The sequence below is a fragment of the Astatotilapia calliptera genome, chromosome 7, assembly GCF_900246225.1.
Source record: "Astatotilapia calliptera chromosome 7, fAstCal1.2, whole genome shotgun sequence".
Taxonomy (NCBI): Eukaryota; Metazoa; Chordata; class Actinopteri; order Cichliformes; family Cichlidae; genus Astatotilapia; species Astatotilapia calliptera.
This window is the reverse complement of record NC_039308.1, coordinates 960,078-970,989: the sequence shown is the minus strand read 5'-3', so window position 1 is coordinate 970,989 and position 10,912 is coordinate 960,078. Positions and strand designations below refer to the sequence as shown.

The 10,912-nt window shown below is 45.9% G+C and overlaps 1 pseudogene; it reads right to left on the bottom strand.

Moving 5' to 3' along the window:
* Nucleotides 1-1,411: 1,411 nt before the first annotated feature.
* On the bottom strand, nt 1,412-7,581 carry LOC113025018 (protein FAM3C-like; annotated as a pseudogene).
* Between the last annotated feature and the right edge of the window lie 3,331 nt (nt 7,582-10,912).

Below are 10,912 nucleotides of genomic sequence, written 5' to 3'. Positions count from 1 at the left end.
TTTTTGTTAGGGAGGATTTGTTTGTTGTTGAGTGAAATGTTAAAATGAGTTTTTTAAAAAGCCAAAAATGATTGAATATGAAGGCAAAATGAGCAGAGAGCACGAACATGCTGTTAGTTCAGTGACAGAGTCTCAAACTCATGTGTTTATTTGGTGGTTCAACAAAAGGCTTCAGTTAGTTAAGAGTGAGGAAAAATAAATCTGAATTCACGTTTGCGGTTTTGTCTTATACAATATTTGAAATTTAAACAAAACATTTTAGAAAATATTTCTGGTTTTCTTGTTTTGTACTACTTGCACACTAAAGTGGCCGTCCAATGAGACGACAGCAGCCCACAGCTCATTTCACTTTGACACCCCTGCTCTAATATCTCCATCCTGTGCAGCCTTCCTCAGCTCTCCTCGGATGGTTGACCCGAGATATTTAAACCCCTCCCCCCGTCTCTTTCTCATTCACACACACGTCTTTCATTCCTCTTCTCTTCAGAGCACGCCTCCACCCACACAGGCTCTCCTACGCCTGCCTGACCTCACCCGTCTCAAACAGGAGGGGGCTCAGAGCTTCAACCCATCTGTCCTGCACCACCCTTCCATACCTCCAATATAAACACAGTTCCTCTCACTGAAACACACCCGAGCTGTTCACATATGTCTTTCACCCTTTGCCCACAGAGGTTAAACAAAGGATGGCGATCACACTGAACCGTCAACTTTTCACACTCCAACTGTCATGCAAACATAAATCACGTCTGCAGGTGCGTCGAGCCGGCAGGTAGGCGGGCACTGCCTCGCTGCTTTATGCTCCTGAATATTTAAACCATCACCTGGAGTGGATCTTTATTCTGTGCAGTAATAAAATGATTTCCTCCATTATTTCATGCAGAAAAGACAAACTGGGGACAAACAGCTTCTTCAGACTGTTAACAAACACCACACACGTTTATTGTGTTTGCATCCATAATTCTGTTGTACGCACAAAGTGCTATTCTATGGTTTCCCGAAATGAAACAAAGCAGAAAATGAGGTGCTTGATCCTGATGCTTTTTCTCCTGCTTCCATCCTCAAAATGAAACCTGTCGTCCACGTGTGAGGACAGGACGCTCTGATGACTGTGCTCAGCTTCACTCACCTTTTTACAGGTTGCTGCCGTCATGTTTGTCCCCGAGTCACATTTACTCACAAAGAGAAACAATGAACAATGAGTCTGCTGCTGCAGGATGTGACTCAAGGAAGTGTCAAATTCTCTGTTTGCCGAGGCAGCAGCGTGAAAGAGTCTGAGTTTGTTCTTCAGTTCAAGTCAACTTTATTCATATAGTACAAACCCACAGCAGCGGCCTCAAACACATTTTATTGTGCAGTAAAGATCCTACAATAAAACAGAAACCCAACAATCAGACAGCGCCCTGTGAGCAAGCACTTGGTGACAGAAGGAAGGAAAAACTCCCTTTAAACAGGAAGAAGCTTCAGGCAGAACCAGGTAACCTTCATCTAGCCTCAAAATCGTTGTCTTCCTCCGGAGTCAAAGCATCAGCATCTTCTTCATTCGGCTTCCTTTCATTTTTAATGTAAACAAACCAACAACCACACGTGCAGACACACAGCCCGGCAACTAATTCACTTTGTAATAACCTTAAACTCAAGAAAGGACACAATAAAAATATGCACATTCAAAAAAGTCCAGAAACATCCCCAGACCTGTGTGTGATCCTGGCTGGTTGATGTCATCGTCTCTGTCAGAGTCTGTCATTCTTAAGAAATCAAAGCAACACTTAAAACATTAACGAAGAAACAAACTGGAAGGTGCGGCCGAGCTGCTCTGGGAGGACTCGAAGATAAAACCTGGAGACTCTGGTTCCGGTGATGGTGCCTGCAGCGCTTCAGGAGAGGCTGGATGTCAGAAACCTTCAGGAGGTCTTACTGCACAGCTCACCTGGCTTCAGACAGCAGACGGAGACAGAGTCCAGCTTCCCTGAAAGCCTCACGCAGACAAGACACAGAGCAGGTGGGTTCACCTGGATTTGGTTTGCACGACTTGCTGGTCCCAGATCAGTCTCCAAATCACCGGCCGTGCGTCCGCAGCCTCGCCCGTCACTCCAGGTATTTGGGGACGCAGCCCTCCAGCCCGATCATCTCGGGCCAGCCGTCGTATTTGTTGGTTGCCGAGTCGCTCTTCATGTGCTGGAAGAGAGAGAGCGAGGAGGTGAAGAGAGCGGTCTCTGACATGCTGAGCAAGGTTAGAGGCGGCACGGCGCTCTCCTCGGCTTCTACAGAGCCTTTCACGTCTGACACGTGTGCTCAGGCTGAGCCTGGTTTGTCTCGTTGTTGCTGCTATAGAGCACATCTCCTCCTAAAGGCTGGCTAAGAGCTCAGACACTTTAACAAAAAAAGAAGAAGTGGAGATCAGTTCAGGATGGTTGTGATTGGTCAGGACTCAGCCAGCATTTGGGCCACCCCTCCACTATCAGGGGAAACCTGATACCTGCTCCCTCAGGGATCACACCTGCGTCAGGACCCTGATCCCACGTGAGCATTTAATGCTTTACATGCACGAGTGCACACATTTCCACGATGAAGCCAGAGCAGGCTCGATGCCTTCAGACTAATCTACCTTCTCAAAGGTGCTCTTCCCCGTTACTCCTTTGCCACCAATAAACACCCAGTTGTCCCTGTATCCCAGCGAGTGGATGTGGGAGCTTCCCAGTTCAGCAATCAGATTCTTGAGCTCGTCGTTTAACCTGCAGAAACACACAGAGGGTGGAGCAGTGCGTTAACAGCTTCAACACGGGTGGAGGCAGCGCCTTTCACCTCAATATGAAGACAACACAGAGACTGAGCTGACAGCTGAGACAAAGCCTCAGAAACACAAACTCCACCCCTGCCTGGAAAAGCTCTGTCCCGTTTTATAAAACAGACGAACACGGAACAAGATGCAGCATCCGCGCTGCATTTGGTCCTCGATTACTGTGCAAGAACAAGAACCCAGAGGAGAGTCCGAGCTCCCGTCAGGAGCGATCAGAGGAGGAGACTCTTACTTTGTTGAGGCTTCGTCGTAGGACGCCATTATAACGATGGAGCCCGTCTCGATGCTCTTCAGTAGCTCAATGAACGGTTTCACATCTGCAACACAAACATGATAAAAGCTCCGCCTCCAACCACTGACACGAGTCGGCTCGGGTCGTCTTCACTCACCTCCGCTGTACGTGTCATAGTGATCCGTCTTCAGGACTTCTCCCGTTTTACCTGCCAGAGAAAAACAAAGGTATCACCTCACACGGGATCACAGCAGAACACCAGGAGAGAAGCTCCGCCCATTCATTTGATGATTGAATGCGTTTCCAAAGAAAATCTTAAGACTAATTCTTAAAAAAGTAAAGGTTTAGAAATAAGAATAAAGCAGTGAAAAGAGAAAAACGAAACACCAGAAACCGAAAGAAAAGGAGCCGTCTCGATCAATCAGCAGCTGTGGGAGCGGTGAGGCTGCACTGTGCACAAAGCGCCAGATGAAGCCCTTTGCACAGGAAGCACACTCACCGTTTAGGATAACGATGTTTATTCCTCCTCCAGCGTTGTTCAGCGCAGTTCCCAGAACCCTGAGGAGAGGCACAGTCTGCACGTTAGCACAAAGAAAGGTCTGACAGGACGCCAGAGAGACGCGCTGAGGAAAGGAGGCGGCGCCTACAGTTTGTTTTGGACGCAGATGGCCGCGGGGACGACGTTGGCGGCTCCGCTGTGGATGTAGAAACTGATCTCATGTGCAGGACACTCTCTTGGAGTACCACATACACCAGCTGAAGGGAGGACAGAAAAAGACTCATTATTATCCTCCACCTCCTCCTCTGGGTCAGCTGACGCCCCCCAATCAGCTCGAGTGACCTCTGACCTGAACGCTTGCTGGATATTTTGGCTTCGCGAGGGAAGAAATTGATGAGCTTGGGTAATTTATGCCAACCACCTGCGAGGACAGAAACAAAACGACACTCATTAGATTTACAGAAACAGGTTTTTCTTCGCTTTAATACGAATCTGAAACATCCGGCCTGAGAGCGCAGCTGAAGGTGCGACCGTCCTCGGCGCTACAGTCAGTAGATCCGTGTCGTGCTTCATGCACTCTCACCTTCAGACGAGACGTTGGACTGCTGCAGGTAGACGACGACAACGATCACACACGCGACCGCCATCAGCCACAGCACGACGCCTGAGGGAGGCACACAGTGTCGTTAGCACGCTGTGTGAGGTGGTCGCACAGCTGCAGGACAGTTTCACGCATCACAGGCATGAGAAACACGTCTGACATCCTCACACACTCGCTTTTACCTTTAACGTTTCTCTTTGTCAAACCATTTGGATTGTTTTGGAAAATGTTTCCAGTTTTTTTAGAAGTAAATAAAATCAACAACCAAACCATGAAAGTCAATAAATGATAAGAACGACTTCAAATAAATGGAAAGAAGGCAAACCGGTGACTGCGGCTGGTTTATTACAGCCACGGGAAACATGAATGTTTCAGTTTTAAATGTTTAAATCACATTAAAGTGAGCCGGACACAGGCCCACGCGCTTTGTTGTCAATTATTGCTTTGTAAATTAAACGCAATCAAATATTTGCTCAGATTATCTTGGTTAAGATGTTCGTCGTCTGCATTTCTTTGTGCGCAGGTGAGCTGCCCTGCACACACAAAGGTGAGCTGAACACCGGTGTTCTTTCTCACAGATGTGCTCTCACTACAGGAAACATCTGCCTGCTGTGCTGAAGAGCGATCACCCGAAGTCAACTGTGGCTAAAACAGAGCTTTGTTTAAGGGTGGTGCCCCTGAAATATTAGGAAACATAGCAGCCGCACACGTGTGAAAGCCCGTCAACCTGAAGTCTGCCTGAAGCTCGTTTCTGCCAATGAAAGATAAAAACTGTTTCTGCCCTACACGCAGCCTTTAGGTGACGATCTTACAAGTTTCAGAAGCTGACATGTCGGACAATATTCGGCTGTTAAGTCGAATTTCCGGTGATTATCTCAAATTTGCCGTCTGCAATCTACTGACAGCTCGAGGCGAGATTTTACACACTAAACATTTAACATTTTGGCTTCTCTCAAAATTTGACGTTGAGGCAGAAACGAGCTTCCGTGCAGTGGGAGGAACATCAGTATGGAGGAAGACTCAGACAAACAGGAAGAAGATAAAGGCTGTATCCCAATCCAGGGTCTGCAGCCTTAAAGGCCGCATTTTAAGGCCGATTACGTCACCGCGACGCCACGAAGGCTGTCCCAATTCAAAGGCTGCTCGAAATGCGGCCCTCAAATGAGTCCTTCATTTCCCTGAATTTTAAGGATGTGGCGGTGTAGACTTCATGGCCCAATATATCCCAGAACATGTCTGTGAAGGTTCTCAGTCATCCAGGTCATCGTAGTCAAAGGAGCTTGCAAAGAAAAGCGTCTGGACTTCTTTAAGTTGCTTGAAGACGTTTCACCTCTCATCCGAGAAGCTTCTTCAGTTCTAAGGTCACATGGTGGAGAGTCCCAGATATAAACCTAGTGGGAGTGACCCCCCACAGAGGGACAAAAGGACCCCTGATGATCCTCTAATCGCCTGAGCCAAGGTGTGAAACTGGGTGTGGGTCCCAATCAGCCAGAGTTTCGGGTGAGTTCATTGTGAAACCTGGCCCCACCTTATCATGCGAATTCCTGAGGTCAGATGGCCCAGGATGTGAGTGGGCGTTAAGGCGTCTGGGGAGGATCTCAAAACTGGATTATAGATGGCAGAGAGTTGGTGTCGTAAACCCCGCCTCTGTTCAAAGATGGTCGCTCACAGTGGACATAGATGGCTTCTTTCACTCCTCTTTCAAACCATCTGTCCTCTCTGTCCAAAATGTGAACATTGGCATCCTCAAAGAGTGACCTTTGACCTTTAGATGCAGATGGACAGTCCTTTTGTCCCTCTGTGGGGGGAAACTCCCACTAGGTTTATATCTGGGACTCTCCACCATTTGACCTTAGAACTGAAGAAGCTTCTCGGATGAGAGGTGAAACGTCTTCAAGCAACTTAAAGAAGTCCAGACGCTTTTCTTTCCAAGCTCCTTTGACAATATCCCAGAATGCATAGCGTGGCGGTGGGTGTGGATAATTTTGCCGAAAAAAAACGGCGGATGAGGGGCGGCCGAAGAGTAAACTTTAAGTACTGAATATGACGTCACTTATTTATGTGGAAATTTTTACTAACGAAGAACATTAAACATTACTGTTGGCCACATGTCGGCAAAGTCATGTGACATTAGTGACGTTTGTACTAACTTGGTTTTAAAGCCTTTACTTTAAAATATACGTCGTTCAGTAGCTGAGCTTAATCTCACAGAGAATGATCAAAGCTCATGTAGAAACAAACAAATGAACAAAAGATTTTCTCCTTCATCTCTGTCAAACACAGCTGTATGACACGTTTCCAGCTGTTAGTATCATGGTTGCTAGGCAACCTGGGCAGCGCAACGGAGGCTAGACCGCCCATTTCACAAGCCTCGCACTTCCGGCCTTAGCGGTCTTTGAGTACGCGGCCCTGGTGGACCGTTAAGGCCGCAGACCCTGAATTGGGACACAGCCAAAGAGTGAAGGACGAAGCAAATCAACGAGGAGCGTCAGAAGCGCCCGCGCGCGCACAGACACACGCGCGCGCAGGTGAAGACAGAAAGAAACTTACTTCCCCGGCGGGCTGCGAGCTTCATCGTGCTTCGTTTCCCTGTTTGAGACAAACGGGAGGAAACTTCAGGACATGCTCGTGTTCACATCCCAGCTGTGATGTTCCTGTGGGACTAAAGCTGTGGATGCGTCTCGCACACCCACCGGGACACGCCGAGCGCTCGCAAGTGTGCTGCCCGTCCGTCTTTACTTACACAGTAAATAAGCTCACTAAAGTCTGTGGAGCAACGAGCTTCTGTTTTCAAACCACCTTCATAACCGATCCGTGTAAAATCTGTCCGCGGACCTGCTGTGACTCTCAGAAATACATTTTAATGTCAGCCAGACTTCAACAGGACAAATAAAGGATCTATAAAGTCACGGCCTACTTTGGCCTACTACTTTGAGACAGGAATGCTGTTTATCGACATGATGTCATTCTCAAGAGGAAGCATTCAGCCTATGTTTGAAATGTTTCGAGCTTCGCAGCAGTTTAAATGCTGGAAATCACAACGCCGGTTGATCTAAACGCCAGTAGATCTGGAACACCGGCCCGAGACTCCGCACCTGAGCGCGCTCCACAGAAACTGCAAACACCTGAGCAGAGCTGTCAACCCTTCAGTCAAAGACTTCATGAATGTTTGGAAACTTGCTAAAGCTAAACTTACTTGCCGGGTACACCTGCACAGGTGCTGCTAAGCTCCGTAAAGATGCGCTTTCTTCATATTTTCAGCCGAGGAAAAGAAACCAAACCACACCGCACGTTACTTGTGTGACACCCGCGCAGGTACAGCAGCTCTCGCACCTTTTTCTCTCCGTGAAAAAACCGCGCAACTCATTCCTGTCTTTAAACCCCAGGTTTGTATCCCTCCGCCCACCCGTGGAGTTCCAGTCAAGTCAAACCTGAGACTGTATCAGGGGCGGATCTAGAAGGGTGGCATGGGGTGGCAAGTGCCACCCTAAAATGATCCCTTGCCACCCCAGTTTTGCATATGACAGTGTTGTTTATTAAAGTAAGACAGCATTAACAGTTTGAGCGTAGTTACAGTCAGCAGTGAATATAAATGCTAAAACTGAATATATTGCATAGTCTCCCCCCCTGCACCAGTAACAAATGGTTCAGCCCATAGCAGGACCGGCTTTTTTCTTGTTTTCAGCAGCAAGCGATGCTCATGATCGTGCCAGAGCACATTTTGAACAACACCATGGGAATTTTGGATTTTACACAGGTGGGTGGATGTTACACTGTGGAAATGGAAGGAAGGTGAGTGTTATTAACCCTCTGTGGTCCACGGACACGCTGCACCTCCAGATCACATGACTGATGTGAGCTGACACAGCAACAAGCTGCAGCCACGCTGAGTCTCTGTTTCAGCCACATTGAAAGTTCGGACTTCAAAGTTTTTAAATTTTAATTACAGGCCAGTAAATCCAGAGTTATGATCATATATATATCAGCCACGCTTCGTTCTAAATACTGTCGTCACGTGTGTGTTTTAAGCGTTTTGTAAGGACAGCACGAAAACAGGAAAGAAAGGAAAAAAGCCACCTCTTTCTTATTGGTGGAAAAATGCACCATGTCGACCAATTAAAAAAAAGTCAACATGTGGGATTTGGTTGTTTAGGAAGAGGGAAAAGTTTGGGGAGTGACAGTAACAGGGCGAGCGAGACAGAGCGAGAGAGAGAGTTTAGATGTGGCAGATTTGTGACGTTTAGTGTGTTGTGTAGTCGTTCTGTTGTGTAGTCGTTTTGTTTTGTGTGTCAGTGAGGGCACTAATGAATGTCACAAAGGCACATTTGCAACGTAAACACTGTTACTAAGTAGAAAACCAGCGGAGTGATACACCTCCTGTTGTCAGGCCTGCAGGTTTATCCCTGTGCTCTTCTGTCTTTTGGTGGACAAACTTTTTTTTTTTTTACTGACACACATCATTTGTGGGGCATCTTATTGCGACACCTGATTGTTCTCTCATTTTAGTTTCAGTAATATTTTTAAATGGTTGTACAAAATGAAAAAAACGGCAGGTGTATTGGCTGCATTTTTAGATAAATAGTTGTATATGTTTACAAAATGTACAATTTATATTTGCATTTCAAGTTATAAAAATTTACTCAACATGTCTGTGTTTTGTTTTTTTTTACAGTAAAAAATACTACTAGGAGCTTAAGTTCTTTGTGTGATTTCAGATCAGTAATACTAATGCAGTATGTCAGTCAGTTGAGCTGAATTTAGTTGATTTTTGCCTGTAAAAAGGCAATTACAAGAAAATGGAACAAGATAGACCCACCATCACAGGACGAATGGATCAAAATTATAGATGAAATACAAACTATGGAAGAATTGACCTACAGAATAAGGACTCAGGAAGATCAATACCATAAAAAGTGGGAGAAATGGACTGAGTACATAAACCCAACAGGATAAAGACCAACACACTGATAATGAGAAATGATCAAACTGTAGAAACAAGGAGATCCAACATGGGTTTGTTTTGTTATCCTACCTGTTGTATTTATCTTTTTGTTGTTGTTGTTGTTTTGGTGTTTTGTTTTGTTGTTACCCCCCCCCCTATAATGTTTAAAGAAAAACAATAAAAAGAAAGTAAAATAAATAAATAAATAAATTCAGTTGAGCTGAAAAGAAAAAATGAAATGAAACAATCTGAGGGTGAAATACAAACGTAAACTCAAAAGGAGTCACACATCGCCGGTTGTATTTCAGACCTCAGTGGGTTCATCCAACAAATCATGAAAAATGAGGTTTACATGTTTGTTCATGACGGTGCAGATTTCTGACATTTTGTGTAATTTAAGCTGCAACAATGTGACTGTTTTCTAACAAAAACAGTGAAACTTAAGTTAGACTTGTGTTTGTAAATGAAGCGCCCCATGTTGTGTAGCTTTCTGGAGTTTATACTTATTGGGCTACATATTTATTTATCATACAGGCTATACAGTACATAGCATCAAAACTCACATGTTTTATGTAACTAAAGTGTGTAATCATGTGGGCTACAGACAATAATTAAGTTATCGACTATATTTATATGAAAAACGTGCATACTTACTGCATTTGAATCATGTAACCACATGTAACCACCTGCATGAGTGTTTGGGGGGGGGAGGCTTTGATTTTGCCACCATAAGAAAATTTCTCTAGATCCGCCCCTGGGCTGTATATAAAAGATGGACGTCAACTGTGGGTTTGATGCCAGGAGGAGAGCTCCGTCAGTTTCAGGGACCTCGTTCAGTCAAATATGTGAAACGTATGTGTGGAACCCAGCAGCTCCACGCTGACGCGGCGTAAAGGTGAGGGGCGTCACACCTGGCTGTTACAGCCCATCTGTTTTTACCGTCGGCCTCATTTTCAGCATAAACTGCGTAACAGTGAAGCGTCTGAAACACGACTTATAATCCAAACCTGCAGGTTCCTGCTTCCTGTCCTCACACAGTAAAAACAACACTTTTTAATCAATGCTGATCTTTATTTCCTCCAGGAGACAAACGGCAAACAAAAGGCATGTTTTACGTTTTCTATAGAAAACCTGACAGTGCCACAGAGGTCACATGACCTGCAGCCTCTTTAACACTGAAAAGCTGGAGACAGAAATGTGCTTCAACGTTAGTGTGGTCGTCAGGCGGCGACTTACATTTGAGAACATCCCCGACATCAAACCCTCGATGCGCTTCAGTTTCACTTTTCAAACACGATTCAAGTCGTTATTGTTCCTCCTTCAGCAAGTTCACACAAAACGACAGAGAAAAGAGCAAAACATGAACAGAGTTTTTAAAACAATCAGAACAGCTCCGCCCCCCTCAAGCGAGGACGCTAGACTCATCAAGATAACGTCACGGTTAGTAGAAACACACGAAACACCTGCAGGCCGACAAAAGTTCTCTCATCATTAGAATGGACCTGCCTCTCTATTATTATTAACGGTAAGTTGAATGGCCTGGTTATGTAAATGACCGTGTCATGTGACAGACTGACCTCTCACCGAGCAGCAGACGCTTCCTCGTCCTGTCACACAGATGTAAACACACATTTGGTTCCTCGTCAATAACAAGTTAAGAGGCTTAAACGGCCGGCCGAATAGATCTGTGTAGATGACAGCAGCGCAGACTCAGCAGGTCGGGGTTACTCCACACACACACACGCGCACGCACACACACACGCACACACACACGCACACGCACACACACACACACACACACACGCACACACACGCACACACACACACGCACACACACA